Source organism: Schistocerca cancellata, chromosome 3, assembly GCF_023864275.1.
Source record: "Schistocerca cancellata isolate TAMUIC-IGC-003103 chromosome 3, iqSchCanc2.1, whole genome shotgun sequence".
NCBI lineage: Eukaryota > Metazoa > Arthropoda > Insecta > Orthoptera > Acrididae > Schistocerca > Schistocerca cancellata.
The window spans coordinates 252,876,808-252,897,007 of record NC_064628.1 but is presented as its reverse complement, the minus strand read 5'-3'; the positions used below and the strand labels follow the sequence as shown (position 1 = coordinate 252,897,007).

General features: G+C 44.9%; 1 protein-coding gene and 1 non-coding gene across 3 annotated transcripts in view; both read right to left on the bottom strand.

The window, feature by feature from the left end:
• The window catches only part of LOC126174897 (putative protein TPRXL), a 475,391-nt gene that overhangs the window by 376,100 nt on the left and 79,091 nt on the right, over positions 1 to 20,200 (bottom strand). The gene's annotated exons all lie outside the window — the stretch shown is intronic.
• Positions 12,675 to 12,749, bottom strand: Trnas-cga (transfer RNA serine (anticodon CGA)). The gene has a single exon. It is a non-coding gene; the product is annotated as a tRNA-Ser (tRNA).

Here is a 20,200-nt window from a genome sequence, read left to right as displayed (position 1 = left end):
GTGGCTACATACAGCAAATGAAATTTAAATGTAATCCACTGATCCACCTAAAGATGAGGGCGAAAGCTTCCGAAACGCACCATGGAAGAAAATGAAAGTGACTGACACACTTAGATGTCATAATTTCATAAACAGTCGCGTTTTCTAAACCACAGTACAGCATGAGCGACATAAGAATACTATTCTAGGCCTCTGTAAACAATCAAACGTACTTGTCAAATTCGCTTTTTCGCTATCCACGTGTTTGTCAAACAAGCGCGAAAGCCTGACAAAAAAATTTGTCAAATTTAACCTTATTTTTGAATAAGGCTATGCATATTACGTCACTAATTACTTTGACATTAGTAGACAAAGCATGCCGTGCGATGCAAGGTACAAACTTTAAATCTTCCAAATCTGCTCCAATTTGACAAATACGCGAAGTTTTCTAAAATTTTTATCGTCTATGGGGGCGTTTACAATTGTTTATTAAATAATGAGATGTTTCCTCTCAACGACACATACGGTTTCGAATTGCAGCGAAACAAAAGCACCAATGAATTTTTAATTTTAGACAGTGAACGATTTAATGGTGGTACGTACTAGGGACGAACATTCAGTTTCTAGGCCTAACTAATAGAGTAGCTGTTTAGGAGAAGAACTCGTGCATTCTGAAGACGGTGACAGTCCAGTGACTTTATTTTGGACGAGGTAGTGTGCTCGCACTGCCGCGAACTGCGGCCTTCGGCAGCGGCCTATGACAGCAGTAACGGTGCGCCGCCGCTGCCGCCGCCGCCGCCACACCGGATATCCTAAACGCGCTCCGCCCGCCGCTTGTGCTCGCCGTGGGAAGCTGGCGGAGCTCGGCGGTCCCCGCGCTATTCCGGCACCGAAACCCCGCCCCCCTAACGAGCGCACGGGTTTCCGGCCCTCTATTAGTTCCATCTGTGCCGTGCCTCTGCCGCAGCTCCTCACCTGGTACCACTGGCTCATCCGCACAGGCAACTGCGTTACTTCCTTGCCGCCGTGGAATCGGACGGGGATCCGAAGACGGGGGAGGGAAGAGGGGGCGGCGACAGGCGCGTCATGACCCTACACCCCTCACCCTCAAAGATTATTTTACTAAAAGGTGAAACACACATTTTGCGTCCGTATTTATGTTTTCAAATACGTAAGATAACATGTTCGATGACTGACTCCGCCCGAACAGGCCATGAAGCCCCAACGGTACCGACCGTCCGCCGAGTCATCCTCAGCCCACAGGCGTCACTGGATGCCGATACGGAGGGGCGTGTGGTCAGCACACCGCTCTCCCCGCCGTAATGTCAGTTTACGAGACCGGAGCTGCTATTTCTCAGTCAACATACGTTAGCAGCACTTACCTGTAGTTCAAATGGCTCTGAGCACTATGGGACTTAAATTCTGAGGTCATCAGTCCCCTAGAACTTAGAATTACTTAAACCTAACTAACCTAAGGACATCACACACATCCATGCCCGAGGCAGGATTCGAACCTGCGACCGTAGCGTTCGCGCGGTTCCAGACTGTAGCGCCTAGAACCGCTCGGCCACACCAGCCGGCTTACCTGTAGTTCCTGTAGCTATCTGTCATTAGCAGTATGGACGATATTTCGGTACAGTTTGCAATTTTGAGCCATCATTTATGTTAGAAAGAGGCCACATGGCAATCGTACTTTGCAATTTTTTATATTTATGGTACATAAAGTTCAAAACTCAAATAGTACTCTTCCACAGCAAGTCGATGCAATTCTCAAAAATTATTGAGAAAATCGACTTTGGCGTTTTCCGAGCATCTTTAACATCCTAATGTGATGTCGATTTTTCGACAGGCATCGTAACTCTGTCGTAGATGCTCCTTGTCACATGAGGGGACTGGTTTCGACTCCTGACCGATGCAAACAAAGGTGGTTGTCCTACGAGCGTTTTCGTAAGGCGTAAATTATATAAAGCTAAAAAAAGTCGGGAGCGCTCGAGACTGCTAATCACCGAATCACTGGTTCGAGTCTCGTTTCGGTCATTATTTTTTTCATTTTTCCTCCGTTCCGTTCGAATTTCTACGTCATTTAAATACAAAATTCGTGAAACATACGCTAATTAAATACAGCTAATTGTCATTTTTTATGAAAAATGCATTTCTTCTTATTTCTAATAACAGATTGTTAGTGAACATTGCCTAAATATAAAAAATTACAAGTTAAATTCTTTTTATCTTCACGGATTTTACACATCGCATAAATGTACGTAGAACATGCACCTTTGTTTAAAAATTTGCCACAGCCGGCAATCGAACCCATGTCGCCCCTGTGGCAGATAAGCATTCTTCCACAGAACCACAGGGCCTGTCGAAAACGTAATCTTTCTTTACAGTATGAAAGATGTTCAGAAAACTTCAAAGCAGATTTTCGATTTTCTCGAGAATTTTTGAAAGCTGCATCATACTGCTTTGGATGATACATATTTGAGTTATGAACTTCTTACCAGCAGAAATATTTCCGATAAAAAGTAGAATAACCCAGTAAACAAACGTTAAAAGATAATGAAGATAGCAGTGCTGACAGTAGAAACCAACGTATCAATAATAACGGTAACTTTACGTAAAATTCTCCTTTTTGATCGCATTTTATTACATTATTGGCAATTTTTCCGTTTTGGGTTTTCTGCCATCATCAGATCATTAGTATTCTGTTCCGAGTATTAATGCTAACGTGCCATGAGCAACTGTTGGTGTACCTGCGTGTACAAAGCATTTGTTCGTGTACCTACGTGTACAAAGCATTTGACGTTGATACTAGTATCAGAATGCTCTGCAGAAAGATGAAACCGGCAATATTGTGAACTAAACTGCTCAACAAAAGTTTGGAATACTACCGTGAGATGTAGTCAACGATACGAGAGGCCTCACTGACTTAGGCACTACGTGCGTTATCCAGTTAGAGCCCATATACTGGACGTACTGGCATGCTTTGTGGTGTTTCCCAATCACGTAAACATACCGCTGCCGCAGCGGCACGCCGCGAGCAGTCCAATACCAACAACAGCTTCATTCAGTTTGTGTTCAGCACTGCAGCAAGATGCCACGTAGAGGCATATAACACTCTGATAGAGTTAGCATAATGGCCTTACTTTCAGCAAGTCATACACAGCAACATGTTGCCGATCGGTTACTTGTCACTCAATGTGGTGTCTCTAAGGCATGGAGAAAGTACAGAGAGACGGTAAATGTGAACGATAGACATCACAGTGGTCTTTCTCGTATGAAAACACCAATGCAGGATCGTTTCCTTCAACTGTCGGGTCGCAGGCGCTCTTCATCAACTGCGAGAAATATTGGAAATAACCTCTCCCGAGCAACAGGGATTCCTTTCTCAAACTAAAAAATGCGTAGAAGATTGTATTATTCCACAAGACCAATGAGAAGTTTTGCACGGAACCAACGGAACCGACGCAATCGAAGGCTCTGGGCTCTTGCACATCAACATTGGGCCACACTAGACGTGTTAGGTTTGGAGAAGCACTAAACGCCACCAGGAACGCCGATACGTTCAGTAAGTCCGTCTGTTCGCAGGTGGAAGTGTAATGTTCTGGGTGGCAATAATGATGGAATAGCGGACCCCTCTAATTTCCATCTACCGCAATCTGACTGGTCCTCGATACCTCCAAGACGCCCTAAAGACGTGAGGTTCGTGACAGTGGATGACAATGCAAGTCCGCACCGTACTCTAGTAGAAGAAAATGTTACCTATCTGATAAACAGCGACGGTGTGGAATAATACGAATTACTTCCCCGAGATGTAACTATCACTGCTGACATTTACTGTCAACAACTGAGGCGTCTTGCAGACGCAGTCCAAGAACAGGGACCACGAAGACTGCGTGAACGGCCGCTCCTCTGCAGTGACGCCCTCCTGCATTCTGCTAGACTGACAAAAAAACACTACTCAGGAGTTAGGTTGGGAAGTCACTCCGCATCCTCCTTATTTACGAGATCTTGCCCCCTCAGATTTTCACATTTTCCGCTCTATATCGAGCAACCTGCAAGGAACTTCCTTTACGAATGGCAAATTGGAAATTTGTGGTAAGTTCCTGTGGGATAAAACTATTGAGGTCATGGGTTCCTAGGGTTACACACTACTTAATCTAACTTAAACTAACTTACGCTAAGGTCAACACACATACTCATGTCCAAGGGAGAGCTCGAAGCTCCTACGGGGGGAGCCGCGCGAACCGTGGCAAGGCGTCCGAGACCGCGCGGCTATCACGGGCGGCGTTCCGAATGGAAATGCGCTCCGAACTTAGCTGGTCGAGTTCTTCGCCTCAGAACCACGTGACGGGATCGAAAAGTTTCCTCAGCGTTAGCAGACTGTTGTTAACAGTGAAGGAGAGTATACACTCCTGGAAATGGAAAAAAGAACACATTGACACCGGTGTGTCAGACCCACCATACTTGCTCCGGACACTGCGAGAGGGCTGTACAAGCAATGATCACACGCACGGCACAGCGGACACACCACGAACCGCGGTGTTGGCCGTCGAATGGCGCTAGCTGCGCAGCATTTGTGCACCGCCGCCGTCAGTGTCAGCCAGTTTGCCGTGGCATACGGAGCTCCATCGCAGTCTTTAACACTGGTAGCATGCCGCGACAGCGTGGACGTGAACCGTATGTGCAGTTGACGGACTTTGAGCGAGGGCGTATAGTGGGCATGCGGGCGGCCGGGTGGACGTACCGCCGAATTGCTCAACACGTGGGGCGTGAGGTCTCCACAGTACATCGATGTTGTCGCCAGTGGTCGGCGGAAGGTGCACGTGCCCGTCGACCTGGGACCGGACCGGATGCACGCCAAGACCGTAGGATCCTACGCAGTGCCGTAGGGGACCGCACCGCCACTTCCCAGCAAATTAGGGACACTGTTGCTCCTGGGGTATCGGCGAGGACCATTCGCAACCGTCTCCATGAAGCTGGGCTACGGTCCCGCACACCGTTAGGCCGTCTTCCGCTCACGCCCCAACATCGTGCAGCCCGCCTCCAGTGGTGTCGCGACAGGCGTGAATGGAGGGACGAACGGAGACGTGTCGTCTTCAGCGATGAGAGTCGCTTCTGCCTTGGTGCCAATGATGGTCGTATGCGTGTTTGGCGCCGTGCAGGTGAGCGCCACAATCAGGACTGCATACGACCGAGGCACACAGGGCCAACACCCGGCATCATGGTGTGGGGAGCGATCTCCTACACTGGCCGTACACCACCGGTGATCGTCGAGGGGACACTGAATAGTGCACGGTACATCCAAACCGTCATCGAACCCATCGTTCTACCATTCCTAGACCGGCAAGGGAACTTGCTGTTCCAACAGGACAGTGCACGTCCGCATGTATCCCGTGCCACCCAACGTGCTCTAGAAGGTGTAAGTCAACTACCCTGGCCAGCAAGACCTCCGGATCTGTCCCCCATTGAGCATGTTTGGGACTGGATGAAGCGTCGTCTCACGATGTCTGCACGTCCAGCACGAACGCTGGTGCAACTGAAGCGCCAGGTGGAAATGGCATGGCAAGCCGTTCCACAGGACTACATCCAGCATCTCTACGATCGTCTCCATGGGAGAATAGCAGCCTGCATTGCTGCGAAAGGTGGATATACACTGTACTAGTGCGACATTGTGCATGCTCTGTTGCCTGTGTCTATGTGCCTGTGGTTCTGTCAGTGTGATCATGTGATGTATCTGACCCCAGGAATGTGTCAATAAAGTTTCCCCTTCCTGGGACAATGAATTCACGGTGTTCTTATTTCAATTTCCAGGAGTGTATTATTGATGATTAAAGTCTCCGCTATGTGTATCTGTTGCGTTACAAATTCACGGCAAAACGCTATGTGCTCGTGCACCAACCTAATAATAAAGTGCAAGCGAGACGGAATTACACCGACCAGTCACATTAATGTGCCTGTATTCGATATCAACGTGCAATAGCCCTCAGAGACGGCAGGTGGCAGCACTACCGGTGCAGGGTATAAATCTGCCAGGGAGAAAGGGGGGGGAGGGAACAGTGCAGTCATTGTAGTAATGAGGAAGCGGAGCGCTTTGTCTGACGTCCACAAGGGCATGATCATTGACTTTCGGGCCAAGGGTAAAAGCAGTTCCGAAACTGCTAATTTTGCTAACTGTCTGCGTGCCGCTGGTTAAGCATACAGTGCATGGCAAAAAAAGGCAGCTGTCTGCACCACGGCCCATAGATGTCAGGGATGAAAGACAGTTGCGGAGTTGTGTGCAGGCGAACAGACGTGCAGTGTTTGAGTAACTGACGATCCATGAGACAAGGGGCTGCCAACAGTGTCACCTCAACGAACGATCGGCGAACGTTGCTGCATATATGCCTCTGCAACAGGTGCCTGGTTCTTGTAACCATGCTGACTGCTGTTCATCGGCGACGAAGGCTGGAATTTGCTCGTCAGTTCTGCAACTGGCCGTCCAGTGAAAAGCGACAGATGACCTTTTCAGATAAATCACGTTTTATGCTCCGTAGAACACATGGCCGTTGGTGCGTACGACATGAAACGTCTGGAATCAAACACCGCGCAACAGTCGTCAGACGAATAAAGGCTGGAGGAAGGAGCGTTATGGTCTGGGGGATGTTATCGCAAAAATCCTTGGGAGATCTCGTTAAATGTTCCATATTGCGCGTACATAGGAAAAGAAATCTACTACTGCACAATTACACTATTGATGACAAATTGCTGGAAACAGTTTCTTTCTTTCTTTCGCTTACGCCATAGTCCCGCAGCGATTGCAGGGTCGGCGTGGTTACAACGGATTTGGCAGTGTTAGTGTTAGGGATGGCCAGATGCCCTTCCTGCCGCCACCCCCCCCCCCCCCCCCCAGGACGGAATCAGTGTACCCCAACTGTCTATGTCTAGTGTAAATCGTGAAATAAAGCGGACGTGTTTCAAATGTCTGCGACGCGTGTAACTGAGGTGGAACGTGGGGACCAGCCCGGTATTCACCTAGCGGAATGTGGAAAACCGCCTAAAAACCACATCCAATTTGCTGGAAACAGTATCTACCGTAAAATATCGAGAAGCAACTATCCAATGCGACCTTAAGTGGAATGACCACATAAAACAAATAAAAGTAAAACTAGATGCAAGATTGAGATTGATAGGAAGAAATCTAAGGAACGAGTATTTTTCATCAATCTGGAACCTTTACCAGGTACGACTGACAGAAGAGATAGAGAAGATCCAACGAGAAGCAGCGCGTTTCGTCTCGGGATCGTTTGGACGGCGCGAGAGCGTTCCCGAGATGCTAAACGAACTCCATTGGCAATCGTTACAAGAGATGCGTTGGCATCACGGGGATGTTTCCTATGGAAATTTCGAGTGAGCACTTCCCGGGAAGAGTCAGACAACATGTTACTTCCTCTCACACACACCTCAGGAAATGACCGCGACAAGAAAATTCGAGAAATTAGAGCTAATAGAGAGGCTTACCGACAATCATTCTTCCCACGCTCCATTCGCGAGTCAACACAGGGAAGGGAGATATCAGTGGTACCAGAAGTATTCTTCGTCACACACCGTTGGGTGACTTGCATAGTTTGGTGTACATACACTACCATATTTTTCGCGGTTTCTGTCAGGTATTCCTCTCTCTAAGGGGAAGTACGTAAGTAAATCTTGCTCCTCGCATCGTGACATCCTTTGGAATGAGCGATATAGCAGCGGCGTTCCGCACAAGGACGGACTAGTGCCGGTGTAGCGTTGCTTTTCGCACGCAGAACGCTCTCCGAGCCAGTCAACCGTGTATGCCTTGCGGGTTAGCCGGGTCCATAGGCGTTTCACCTAGCCGGCATGGACTACTGCTCCGTTCATATCCCGTGGACTACGCCCGGATGCACATACAGTGTTATAAAAAGTCAATGCTACTGTGGCCCTCTGAAGGCTTCGAAGTCCTTCCTCAGTGTACAAAGTCATTCTATTACTTGTGCACATGCTAGCGGCAGCGTGTCCATAGAGACTTGTACCAAATGTGACGGAAAGTGGGTGAGACAAATTACAGCGATACTGGGTTAATATTTTGCGTCACTACTGGAACGTTCATGTCGCTGAGCCACTTTATTCAAAATCGTCAATTTTTCGACTCATTTAATGCCTGTCCTTATGTATTACACCTCATGTCCTCTATAATTTGTTTTGTATATTCCAGTTTTCAATTTCCACTACTATTTTTACTTCTTCCGCTCCTTTCAGCGCCGCCAGGTTAACTATTCCTGGATAATATAGCAGATGGCCCAAGAATCTGTACCTTCTTCTGGTAAGATTCTTCCGCAGATTTCGTTCCTAATCTCATCTTTCTAGTATGGTTTTCTTTCATTTCATTTTACTGAGGAGGAAGTTGCAGCAATCACATGTTATCAAGTTTATTTTATAATCTGTTACTAGTTTCGGATGTTTTCGCAACCATCTACGGAAGGGACATAAAAAATTACCGAATTATGAGCACAGTGCACTGTGCACTGTAAATACACTCTTGTTAAACATAACCTTGTAAGTACAAACGATATCGCAACCCGCAGTCGCATCATCGCCTACATCTGAATAGCAAAACAGAGAGTAGAGAAAAAGTTTTTAAAATTTTGAGAAGTGGTCCAGTCAAATCACCACGTAGCTCCCAAGATATTTAGTTACTAAATACACGAAACAGACAATAAGCCTCCAAGAGGATCGGATACACACTAAGCAGAATACTCACATTCACATCGTTTACAGCGAAACTTAGGAGATTACTGGTCGCCTCCCATCACTCTCAATCAACATGTATTAAAACGACCTTAAAAGGAACGGTAGTCAAAATACGAGTGGCGGAATAAAGGAGGCAGCCTTGGCAATGCCTCAGGTACTAAAGCGAAACATGGAAAATAATAAACAAACTATATCTATCGGGCTAAGGAGTAGATAACACTCATGAAAGTCTGTTGTAACATGCCCATCCGGAGGAACAAACCATGAAATGGACAGTACTATAAAAGTAATAAAATCATATAAACTATAGTGAACTGCAGAAACCAGCTGAATACTGAGCACATGGCAAATAACAAGTTGACTAGGAAGTGAGATGTTTGTACCTTTATAGTACTGTCCATTTCATAGTTCTGCACGATAATATGTTGATTTCCTTCAGAGTGAGTGTGTTATAACAGACTTATGAATTTTATCTATTTCTTAGTGCGATCGAAATATTTTATTATATATTCTCCACGTCCCTTTTTAGAAATTGAGACATTATCATGGACGTCTCCATTCCGCCAGTCCTATTTGGACTACCGATCCTTTTAAGGACGTTTTAATACAACTTGAATGACCGTGATGGGGGCATCAAATAACCTCTACGTTTCACTGTAAATGATTTGAAAGTGAGTTTTCTGCTTACTGTGTACCCTGTTTTCTTGAAGGGTTATTGTCCATTTCGTATATTTAATATCCAAACATCACTGAAATTACGTACTGATTTCACTGGACCTCTTGTAAGAATTTTACTTCTTCCTCCAGTCTCTGTTTTTCTTTGTTCACATGTACCTGATGATGGAACTTTAGGTTGTACAAATAAAGTATTATCCAACAGCTGCTGCGGTTTTGTTGAACGATAATGCATTCTTACAGCTGCGGTTACCCATAATATGAAGTGTGTTGGCATTCTGAACACAGTTTTCATGTCTTTTACGCGTGATTTGATAGCACAATAACACATACCTGATGGAAACCGGAAGTTACAATCGATTACATTTTACAATAATAGAGTGTCGTATATTTTACCGATAGTTGGTAACATAAAACAAAGTCGATTGTAACTTGTGGTTCCTGCCGGATAAGTGTTATTGTGCTGTAATTTCACGCGTAAAAGACGTACACAGCGTGCTTACAATACAATGAGCCCAAATTTCGGTAGCTACATTCATGAAAACGAATGTGAAAAATGCAAGTATTAAGAACTAACCTAAGATTTGTTTCATGTAATTACGTAAGTGTGTAGCTAGTGTAGATGTGCTGAAACTAATCTAATCCGATGTAGGATAAAAAAATAAATTTAATTACCTAAAGAGTTACAACTGGCTGCAATACATTTTAGTAATATTCTTTGCTAAATTATAACTTCTATATAAAGGCACTTAACTAGATATAGGTCTAGTTTGAGAGTCGTAGGTCGCGGCCTTAAAAAGAACAATCCCAGCATTTGCCTGAAATACCTTAGGGAAACCACTGAAAACTTAAATCAGGATTTTCGGATGAATATTGAGCCTCGATCCTCCCGAATACAAGACTAGTGTGTTTAAAACAGCGCAACCTCATTCGCTTATCCTTGGTATACAGTATTTTGCTCGCAGATTTTGGAAAGAAGTTCATAATATAAAAACCTAGTGCTACGCTGTTCCCTCATTTCTCAACACCAGTCACTGCACACACACACACACACACACACATACACACACACACACACACTACCCGCTGACAGCGTGACCGTCATGGTCGTGGATGTTTGGCTCAGGTTTGTGTACCGGGACATCCCATTTGTATGCCTGAAATGTTGACTCAGCATCCCTCCATAATGAGGAAGATGCCAAGCTAGGGTAGAGTATAGGACTTTAGCACCAACCATTCCAGAGTTTTGGTGTAAAGTTTTCCTGGAAAAAACAGTATAATGCGGAAATGTGTTGTGAAGTGAAAACGATTTGTTGCATTTTTTAACAAACCCTATACTGTAATCTGAGTAATCCTTTAACGTACAGAACGCGTAGTCGGAGCGGCACTTTATAGCAGCCTTTTTTAAATGTTTGCCGCGCTGCAGTCATGAACTGTGCGGCTGGTCCCGGCGGAGGTTCGAGTCCTCTCTCGGGCATGGGTGTGTGTGTTTGTCCTTAGGATAATTTAGGTTAAGTAGTGTGTAAGCTTAGGGACTGATGACCTTAGCAGTTAAGTCCCATAAGATTTCACATACTTTTGAACTTTTTTTAATGTTTGTTTTAGCACCCCCATCTGTATTTTCAGGCATTCTATTAAGTCCTTGGTAGAAAAGGCTGTTTTGAGTTTTACGTTTATTCTTTCTAGTTAAAAGCAGGCAAAAGATTACTAACCTGTTCAGACCGGTAGACGAATGCAGTGAAAGGGCAGCAGGCAGCAGAATTCTCGCAGTGCGCCACTGTCAAGGCGCATAACATGGCAAATTAAGCTGCAGGGGTTGGACAAAAACATGGAAACACCAAACTCAACTGACACTTGCAAAGTATTGAGGACAATGCCCAGGTGCCGTTCGTGGCCAAATAGAACAGCACAACTTGCAGGACTGCCTAGCATGTGCGTTTATGTTCAAGCACGCATTTCTCGCGATGGTTCCATATTTTTGCCTACCCCTTGTATGGCGAAGAATCATGAGACGTGGAGCATTTGACAACTAATCTCTCTGCTGATAACTATTGAGAGCAACCGACTTCGCGGCGTTTGTGTTTGAAATCGTTCGCGGTCTGATTGGAGGATGTTCGACGACGTGAATGTTGTTTCTAAATTCAGAGAGGTAATACTCCATCTTCGAACAGTGAAGAGTAGGCAGCCAGAAGATACGGCGCACAGCCGCAATTCGTCTACGCTAACCAGACGTCGAAGGCGTCATGCCTCCTAGCTACTTCTGCTACTCTTGACATACACGCAGCTGGATTTTTACTGACCACAAAAACACACGAAAAGTCACTGCGGATACTCATATATTGACAGATGTCTCATATTTCACTCATTGACAGCTGTCCCAAACAACTTAATGTGAAACAGTGCTAAAGAAGGCAACGCAAGAGTGAAACAACGGTTAAGGCATACTTTTACTTTCACTAGAGAGAATTCTGAGGATGAGCGTTTAATACTAGATAACATAGCTTCTAGTAGATATCTCATGGAAACCAAGATTTATTTCTAAGTAAACGGTGAGTGTATTTAAATAGAAAAAAAGGAAGACGATCATTTCTGCACAGAAAACAGATAAGCAAAGTGAAAACGAGGACATTAAATCTTGAGTCATTCTAATAAGAGAAAAGGCCACATAAAAAAGTCGCAGTTAAGAAACAGTCGTAACTCGGAACATTACTACGTGATCTCAACGCTGCCGTACTCTCACTCATCTCCTCATTTCTCTGTCCACATCAAAGAGAAAGAACTGCGATGTATCTGCACCAGATTTTACCTAAGCCGTTTTTTGTCTTCTTGGCGTTTAAAAATTCCATTATTTTTGTTCGTTCTCTTTGTCATTACTCTCCACAGTTGATTTGGAACGATAATCTTGCATTTGGCACATAAACTCCGATTATTAGATCAGCATCATATCCTCAAAGTGTCCCTGTCCCCTAAGACAAGAGACTGGCATCGAAAATCAACTTCGTTTTTTACAGATATGTCGTTTGGAAAGCATGCGGATATAGAAAACCATTAGTTTGAAATTGCAGGTCTCTTGCAGTAAATTTTTTCACTGTATCACGGCCATCTATTCCTTAACACTCATATTTCTTCGTAAATTGTCCAGTACCAGAAACTAAAACACGTCGATTTCATCGAGTGGCATTATTAACATAAACAAGTAAAATCCAGAATGAGATTTTCACTCTGCAGCGGAGTGTGCGCTGATATGAAACTTCCTGGCAGATTAAAACTGTGTGCCCGGCCGAGACTCGAACTCGGGACCTTTGCCTTTCGCGGGCAAGTGCTCTACCAACTGAGCTACCGAAGCACGACTCACGCCCGGTACTCACAGCTTTACTTCTGCCAGTACCTCGTCTCCTACCTTCCAAACTTTACAGAAGCTCTCCTGCGAACCTTGCAGAACTAGCACTCCTGAAAGAAAGGATATTGCGGAGATATGGCTTAGCCACAGCCTGGGGGATGTTTCCAGAATGAGATTTTCACTCTGCAGCGGGGACATCCCCCAGGCTGTGGCTAAGCCATATCTCCGCAATATCCTTTCTTTCAGGAGTGCTAGTTCTGCAAGGTTCGCAGGAGAGCTTCTGTAAAGTTTGGAAGGTAGGAGACGAGGTACTGGCAGAAGTAAAGCTGTGAGTACCGGGCGTGAGTCGTGCTTCGGTAGCTCAGTTGGTAGAGCACTTGCCCGCGAAAGGCAAAGGTCCCGAGTTCGAGTCTCGGTCGGGCACACAGTTTTAATCTGCCAGGAAGTTTCATAAACAAGTAAAATGTCACGAATGGTTATCTGAAAAGCGGCGCTTACACCGATCCAGCAACGACGATGAAACAGCCCTGTATGGTAATCACTGACTACGATTGTTTGGCAGCTGGGCGTTTAGTTTTCACCTCTGCCACATGTGTTTCCTGTAATAGCCTTTAATGTCTGTGTTTATATCAAAGAGCAGACATCCCCGTGGCACGCACAACAAGCATAGTCTATAACAAGCGGTTGTCTGTATTGCGCTCCGTAAGTGGATGTAGCTTGTGAGATCAACTGCACTAAATTACATGCTCACATGTCGCTCAAGACACTGTACTAGCTGTTCATCTCGGCTTGGTGACTTTAGAGCGTAGCATGTGGACACAGGGTTTCATCCATTTCTTTAATTATACCGCCAGAAATCAACACTGCACTGGACAAACAGTTGGTAACAAGCGACAAGGTTCCTTCCCGTTCTATTCGCACAGGGAGCGCTGAAAAATAGCTGCTTAAGTAACTCACTGCACTCTTATTGGTCTAAGTTTGTCTTCGAGTACCCACAGAAAGAATACCCAGAGGAGACTGGAATACAGGGTGTTCCGAAACTATTCGTTCAATATTAATTTAGTCGATAAACATCAAAAACTTCGGTGTGGCCTCTGAAGTCAACTTACTATGTTGGGGAACGTTTTGTTAATGGTGCTGACGTATGCCGTTGCGTCTGTGTCGCTATCTGGAAATGTGTACTGACATTCAAAACAGCTCCGTGTACGGATGGTTTGGCTCTGAGGTCTGGTTGGAGACACACCAATTCATTCGCAGGCATCACCGACTTGTTACAACAAAGATGACTTCCGTGTAAACACACCGGTACTGTCGCAATCACTTCCGCCTTGTGACAATAACAGTTAACGTGCAGCGGTTTACATATTCCGAAATGGTTGATATGCATTTGGTATACGGGCCTATGAACGGAAATGGATGAAGTGAGAGAGTATCTACAGCGCTTTCCTAACCGACGGGCTCCACAACACCAAACATTCGGACGTCTGCATTGCCTGCTCCGTGAAACAGCCACTTTCCGTGCATGATACAGGTGGAATCGAACAGTGTGAGATTCTGCGACATGTTGAAGAGACTGCATCTACAAGTACACGACGTACTGCATACTTCCTTGGCGCCAGATATGGTCCTGTGGGGCTTGTGTAACATGACGAGCAGCTTCATCCGTTCTACCTTCAGCTCGACCAGCTGAAGATTTTCCCCATCGCGTACAGTTCGCAATGATTTTTACAACATACTGCACGGTGTCCCCTATCTTCCGGAGGAGGTCCTGTACACCGACATGGCTTTATATACTCGTGAAGGACGTTTTTAATGTCCTCAATTTGCGTGTTTGGACACATGTGAATCCACTAAGTACTGGACCTCGTGTTCATCAATAGCGATTCGGTGTTAATGCGTGGGTCGGCATTCTCGGTGACAGGTTGACTGGATTATCTGTTCTTCCATTATACCTCAACGGACAGAGATATCGCAACTTCGTGGAACATCTGTTGCCAGAACTGTGGAGGATGTACCTCTGAATGCTAGACAAAGGATGCAGTTCAGCACAATGGGGCGCCAGCGTTCAAAAATGGTTCAAATGGCTCTGAGCACTATGGGACTTAACTGCTGTGTTCAGCCGGCCGGGGTTGCCGAGCGGTTCTAGTCGCTTCAATCTGGAACCGCGCGACCGCTACGGTCGCAGGTTCGAATCATGCCTCGGGCATGGATGTGTGTGATGTCCTTAGGTTAGTTAGATTTAAGTAATTCTACGTTCTAGGGGAATGATGACATCAGAAGTTAAGTCCCATTGTGCTCAGAGCCTCTTTCTTTTTTTTTTTTTTTTTTTTTTTTTTTTTTTTTTTTTTTTTTTCCAGTGGTCATCAGTCCCCTAGAACTTAGAACTACTTAAACCTAACTAACCTAAGGACATCACACCCGAGGTAGGATTCGAACCTGCGACCGTAGCGCCTAGACTGTAGCGAATAGATCCGCTCGGCCACTCCGGCCGGCTTTTCGGCGTTGCTGCTGGGAATTATTTGAGAGCCACCTCCAGGTATCAATAGATCGGCCGAGGAGACCTGTGGCCTGGCCACCGAGGTCACCTGACGTCACGAGTCTGGATTTCATCCTCAGGAGGCATATGATGCAGCTGGAGAATGAAACTGTTGTGCATGCAGAAGAAGACCCCGTCGTTAGAGTTGCCGTCGCTGCTGGTACCACTGCGGACATGCCAGGGATCTTCGAACGGACACGACAGTCAATGGTCCGAAGATATACTGCGTACACACAAGCCAACTGTCATGCATTTGAACAGTCCCTATTTGTGCCACTGCCGCAATTGGCATGCTAAACTATCTTCTATGGAAATCGTCCCTTGCGTCAGTAATTGCCGTCTGGAACCATACGTACCATAACTAAATATACTTGATTGAGGTTCTCTATCTCCTACATTAATTTAAACGAAGTTTCTGAACGCCTCAGTTAATACTGCTTCCTAAATTAATACTGCTTCCTAAAACTTTATACGCAGGTTTTCGCGCGATATTTGACATCTTTCTTCAAACGCCTGTCGGTGCAGGATTTTCAGCATCTCTGGCACGCACTGCCGTGATTCAGTCAAACTTGTGAACATTCGTGCTGCCATTACTTGAATATATTCAACTTCCTTTGTGGGTCCTATTTGGTCCCATGCATTTGAACAATCTTTGTAGGCAGTGTCTTTCATAAACCGGCCGGCATTCCTCAGTATGCTACCAAAGGCCCAAAGTCTGCTACCTGCTTCACCTACAGTTGAACGCGTGTGGTCATTCCATTTCATGTCCACACAAATTGTCCCACCCAGGTGTTTGACTGAATTTAATGATTAAAATTTTGACACGTCGATATCACAATCGTAGGATACTACGGGTTTGCATTTTGCTAGCTATAATTTTACACTTCTGAAAAAATGGAGCAAATTGCAGATCTTTGCACACATCAAATTTCTGTAAAGATCTTACTGGACATTTGTGCCGCTTTCTCATATAGTAACTGCGCCATGTGGAATAAGTCTGACGTTACTATTAATACTGTTTGCAAGATAACTGATATACGAGTACAACCTGATCAGCAACGGATCTAATACCAGGTGGTTCAGCTACTCACGGAGTTTCACTGAGTGCTGTAATTCTTTTGAGGCAGCGAAACTTGGTAGATACGCTAATGCGTTAATGTGGAACCGATTTACGCTGAAAAAATTAGTCCCAACTTTGACCACCAGAACCAAATCTAGCGTTTATAGCATCTCGTCAACATCTCCAGTGCTCATATTGAAAAATTATGGCCGGCCAGAGTGGCCGAGCGGTTCTAGGCGCTACAGTCTGGAACCGCGCGACCGCTACGGTCGCAGTTTCGAATCCTGCCTCGAGCATGCATGTGCGTGATGTCCTTAGGTTAGTTAGGTTTACGTAGTACTAAGTTATAGGGGACTGATGACCTCAGAAGTTAAGTCCCACAGTGGTCAGAGCCATTTGAACCATTTAAAAAATTATGTAAACGGCGTTTAATCATAAAATCAACATTATGCCTTTCTCACTTGTTTGGCCTTTTCTGCTCACGTCCCGTTCCTAATCCATTATATATGGAAACATTACTACACTTCTTCCTTGCATTCACAGCGCCAGATTTGCATCTGCCGCCTAAAATTGGAACTAATGTTTTTCAGCGTAACTAACTCCCGCATTAATGTATTAGAATATCTACCAAGTTTTGCTGCCATACGATAACTATAGCCCATACTGGGCTTCTGTGAATAGCTACACTTTAATTATAACAACCTGGGACCTGTCATTGTACCACGCCTGAAGTTGCTTCAGCATTTGTTGATGATTTTCCGTCCAAAATAATATGGTGCGTCCTTCCTATCAAGAAAGCCTCAATCCAAATTTCGTTTAATACCCCATAAGATCATAAGGTTCAATATCAAGATTAACAGGATGAAAGGATATTAATGATAACACTCGCAGATTGCTATCGCAATGAAAGTGAAGAAGAATTACAAGACCAGTTGAACAAAATGAACGGTCTAATGTGTGCAGAATAAGGATTGAGAGTAAATCGATGAAAGACGAAAGTAATAAGACGTAGCAGAAATGAGAATAGCGAGAGACTTAACATCAGAATTGCGAATTACGAAGTAGACGAAGTCAAGTAATTCAGCACACATGAAGGACGAAGCAAGGAGGATATAAAAGTAGAAAAGTGCAGGAAAACAGGGCATTCCTGACCAAAATAAGTCAGTTAGTACCAAACACAGCCCTTAGTTTGGGAGAGAAATTTTGAGAAAGTACCTCTGGAGCATATCACTGTATGGTAGTAAATTACGGACTGTAGGAAAATCGGAAATAGAGGAAATCGAAGCGTTTAAAATATGCTACTATAGAAAGAAGGGTTAAGAGGATGGGTCGCGTGTTAACTTCCATGGTACTAGAGGAAGCAGCTGAGGGTAAAAACTGTAGAGAAGACAGATATTGGGTTACATCTTCTTCTGTTTCTTTGGTGCTACAGCCCTTGATGGGCCTTGGACTCTTCAACAATCTTCCTCCGTACATCTACATTCCCTGCTTCTCTCTTCCATCTTCGGATCTCTGTCTTGGTAATGTCAGCCAACACGTTGTGCGGCCATCTAGCTCTTGGTCCAACCTTCCCTCTTTTGGAATACAATCTGCCTTTCATTATCCATTTGGGCATCCTGTCTCCTGTCATCCTTTCCATATGTCCTAACCAGCGTACTCTTTGAGATTTAACAAATTTCGTTATATCTTTTCATTGTACAAGCTCATGTATTTCATGGTTGTACCTTATTCTCCATCCTTCTGCCTGTCTCACAGGCCCCTAAATTTTTCGCAGTATTTTCCCTTCAGATGCCCTAGATTTTTCATATCTGCTTCTGTCATCGTCCACATTTCTGACCCATATGTGACAGCTGGTCACCGTAGGGAACAGTTTACTCTTAACTCGGTTGATTTTGTAATTACGGAATTATTAAATACCTGTATGTTTACATAATAGGTTCTGTTTCTTGCTTATATTCTTTCTCTAATACATTGTCTCATATGACTGGAATACATCCAACAAACAATTTAAGGACATATGGTGCAAGAGCTGTTCTGATATGATGAGGCTGGCACAAGAGAAGAATTTACGGCTGGCTGCATCACAGCAGTTAGAAGACTGACGACTAAAAAACGGAAGATTGTACTTTAGTTAATAAGCATTGGTGTCGTACAGAGTGAAAAGATATTCAATCACCAGATGCTTTTGATCTTTGGTTTTCAAGATGTCATGCGAAAGGATCGTTAGTTGGGTTTAGCATCACCAATGTGTTTGGAATGATCTCTTTTTTGGTATGGTGAAGGTCATTCTGTTCGAGATACCTCTAAAGTTTGAGCCTTGAGGATCGGTAAGACGTTTGTATGTAGGAAAAGTAAGAAAAATGCGAATGATTGCACGAAAGAGACTGCCTACACTGCGCTTGTCCGTTCTCTCCTAGAGGGATCCTTTCCAGAGAGAACTGACAGACCACATCGAAAAATATCAAAGAAGGGCCGTTCGTTTTTATACTGTCGCGAAATAGGGGAGAGAATGCCACGGATAAGATACGCAAGTTGGGACGGCGTCATTAAAAGAAGAGCATTTCTCGTTACGACCAGATCTTTTAACGAAATTTCAATCTCCAGCTCTCCCCTACGAATGCGAAAGTCAGAGCTCGCAAGTAAAGATTTAAATGTTGGTTTTTCATTTTTTCGCGCGCAGCGCAAAAGTGGGACGATAGAGAAACAGCGTGAAAATTGTTCTATGAATCCTCCGCCAGGCATCTAACTGTGAACTGCAGAGCAGTCATAGAGAAGTAGACACAGTAAATGATGCATATCCATCACATTTTGACATGTACAAGCATACACTGAACTTAATATGGAAATAACAAGAAGCACTCGTCATATATTACGTAGTGCATTATTTTTCGTAGCAGGTAAGAGCATGGTGCTCGGAATGCCAAATACAGTTTAAAGACAAACGCTTACCGAAGATTTAAGTTGGTCTTTCACGCAAGTTGTGATAAAATCGCGTTGGATAATCGGTCATGATCGATGCGCTCAACTGTGGAGAATGAACATCGTTGTTTCTATTCTACACGGCAATTTCCATTAGTTCGGCGTGTCTGGGAAGAGAAAAGACGAGTGATAATGGTGCGGAACACTCACTTTAGATGTTAAAAAGTTATGTATTACCTCCGTCGTGGTGCCGGCGAAGCCACGATTAAGTAACAGGCGTCCGTGAAGGTACGAGAGAGAACGAACAGTGCCCCAGGGAACAGTGCAACGGGTCCGGACAGAATTTATGGACTAAGTCGAGGACCATTCGTTCAGCAGTCGGCGATGTTCTTCGGTGCGGCGTCATTACTCTCGGACCCGCATGTAAAGCCAGCGGCGGAAACATCGCAGTATAAACGTGGGAAGCTCGTGGCTAGCCAGCAAGGGGCGGAGCAGTTGTGGTGCGCAGCCTCTTCCTGCCTCACAAGGACTCCTTCCTTGGAGCTGATCATTCTGGCAAACGAATCGTTTGAGTTACTCGACTCCTATTTTGAAAGACTAGAGCCGAATTTCTCTCGTGAGAAATTTCTAGCTTTTTCTGCAAGTGAATGCACCGAAGTTATTCCTTGGTAAAGGAGCGAACGATTTGCATCACCTCCCTTTCGTGATTTCCCTAAATCACTCCATGCAAAGGCCGGGATGCTTCCTTTGAATGGGCACGGCCAATTTTGTTCACCATCCTTGAAAGATTCCGAGTTAGTATTCCGTCTCTCATGACCTAGTTGTCGACGGGACGTCATATCCTAATCTTCCTTCGTCCTTCCACTGTTGGCAGATATCGCAGAAGAAATTTCTTTAATTGCACTACCCTCGCCTTCAGCGAATATTTCAATACTATTCCTCC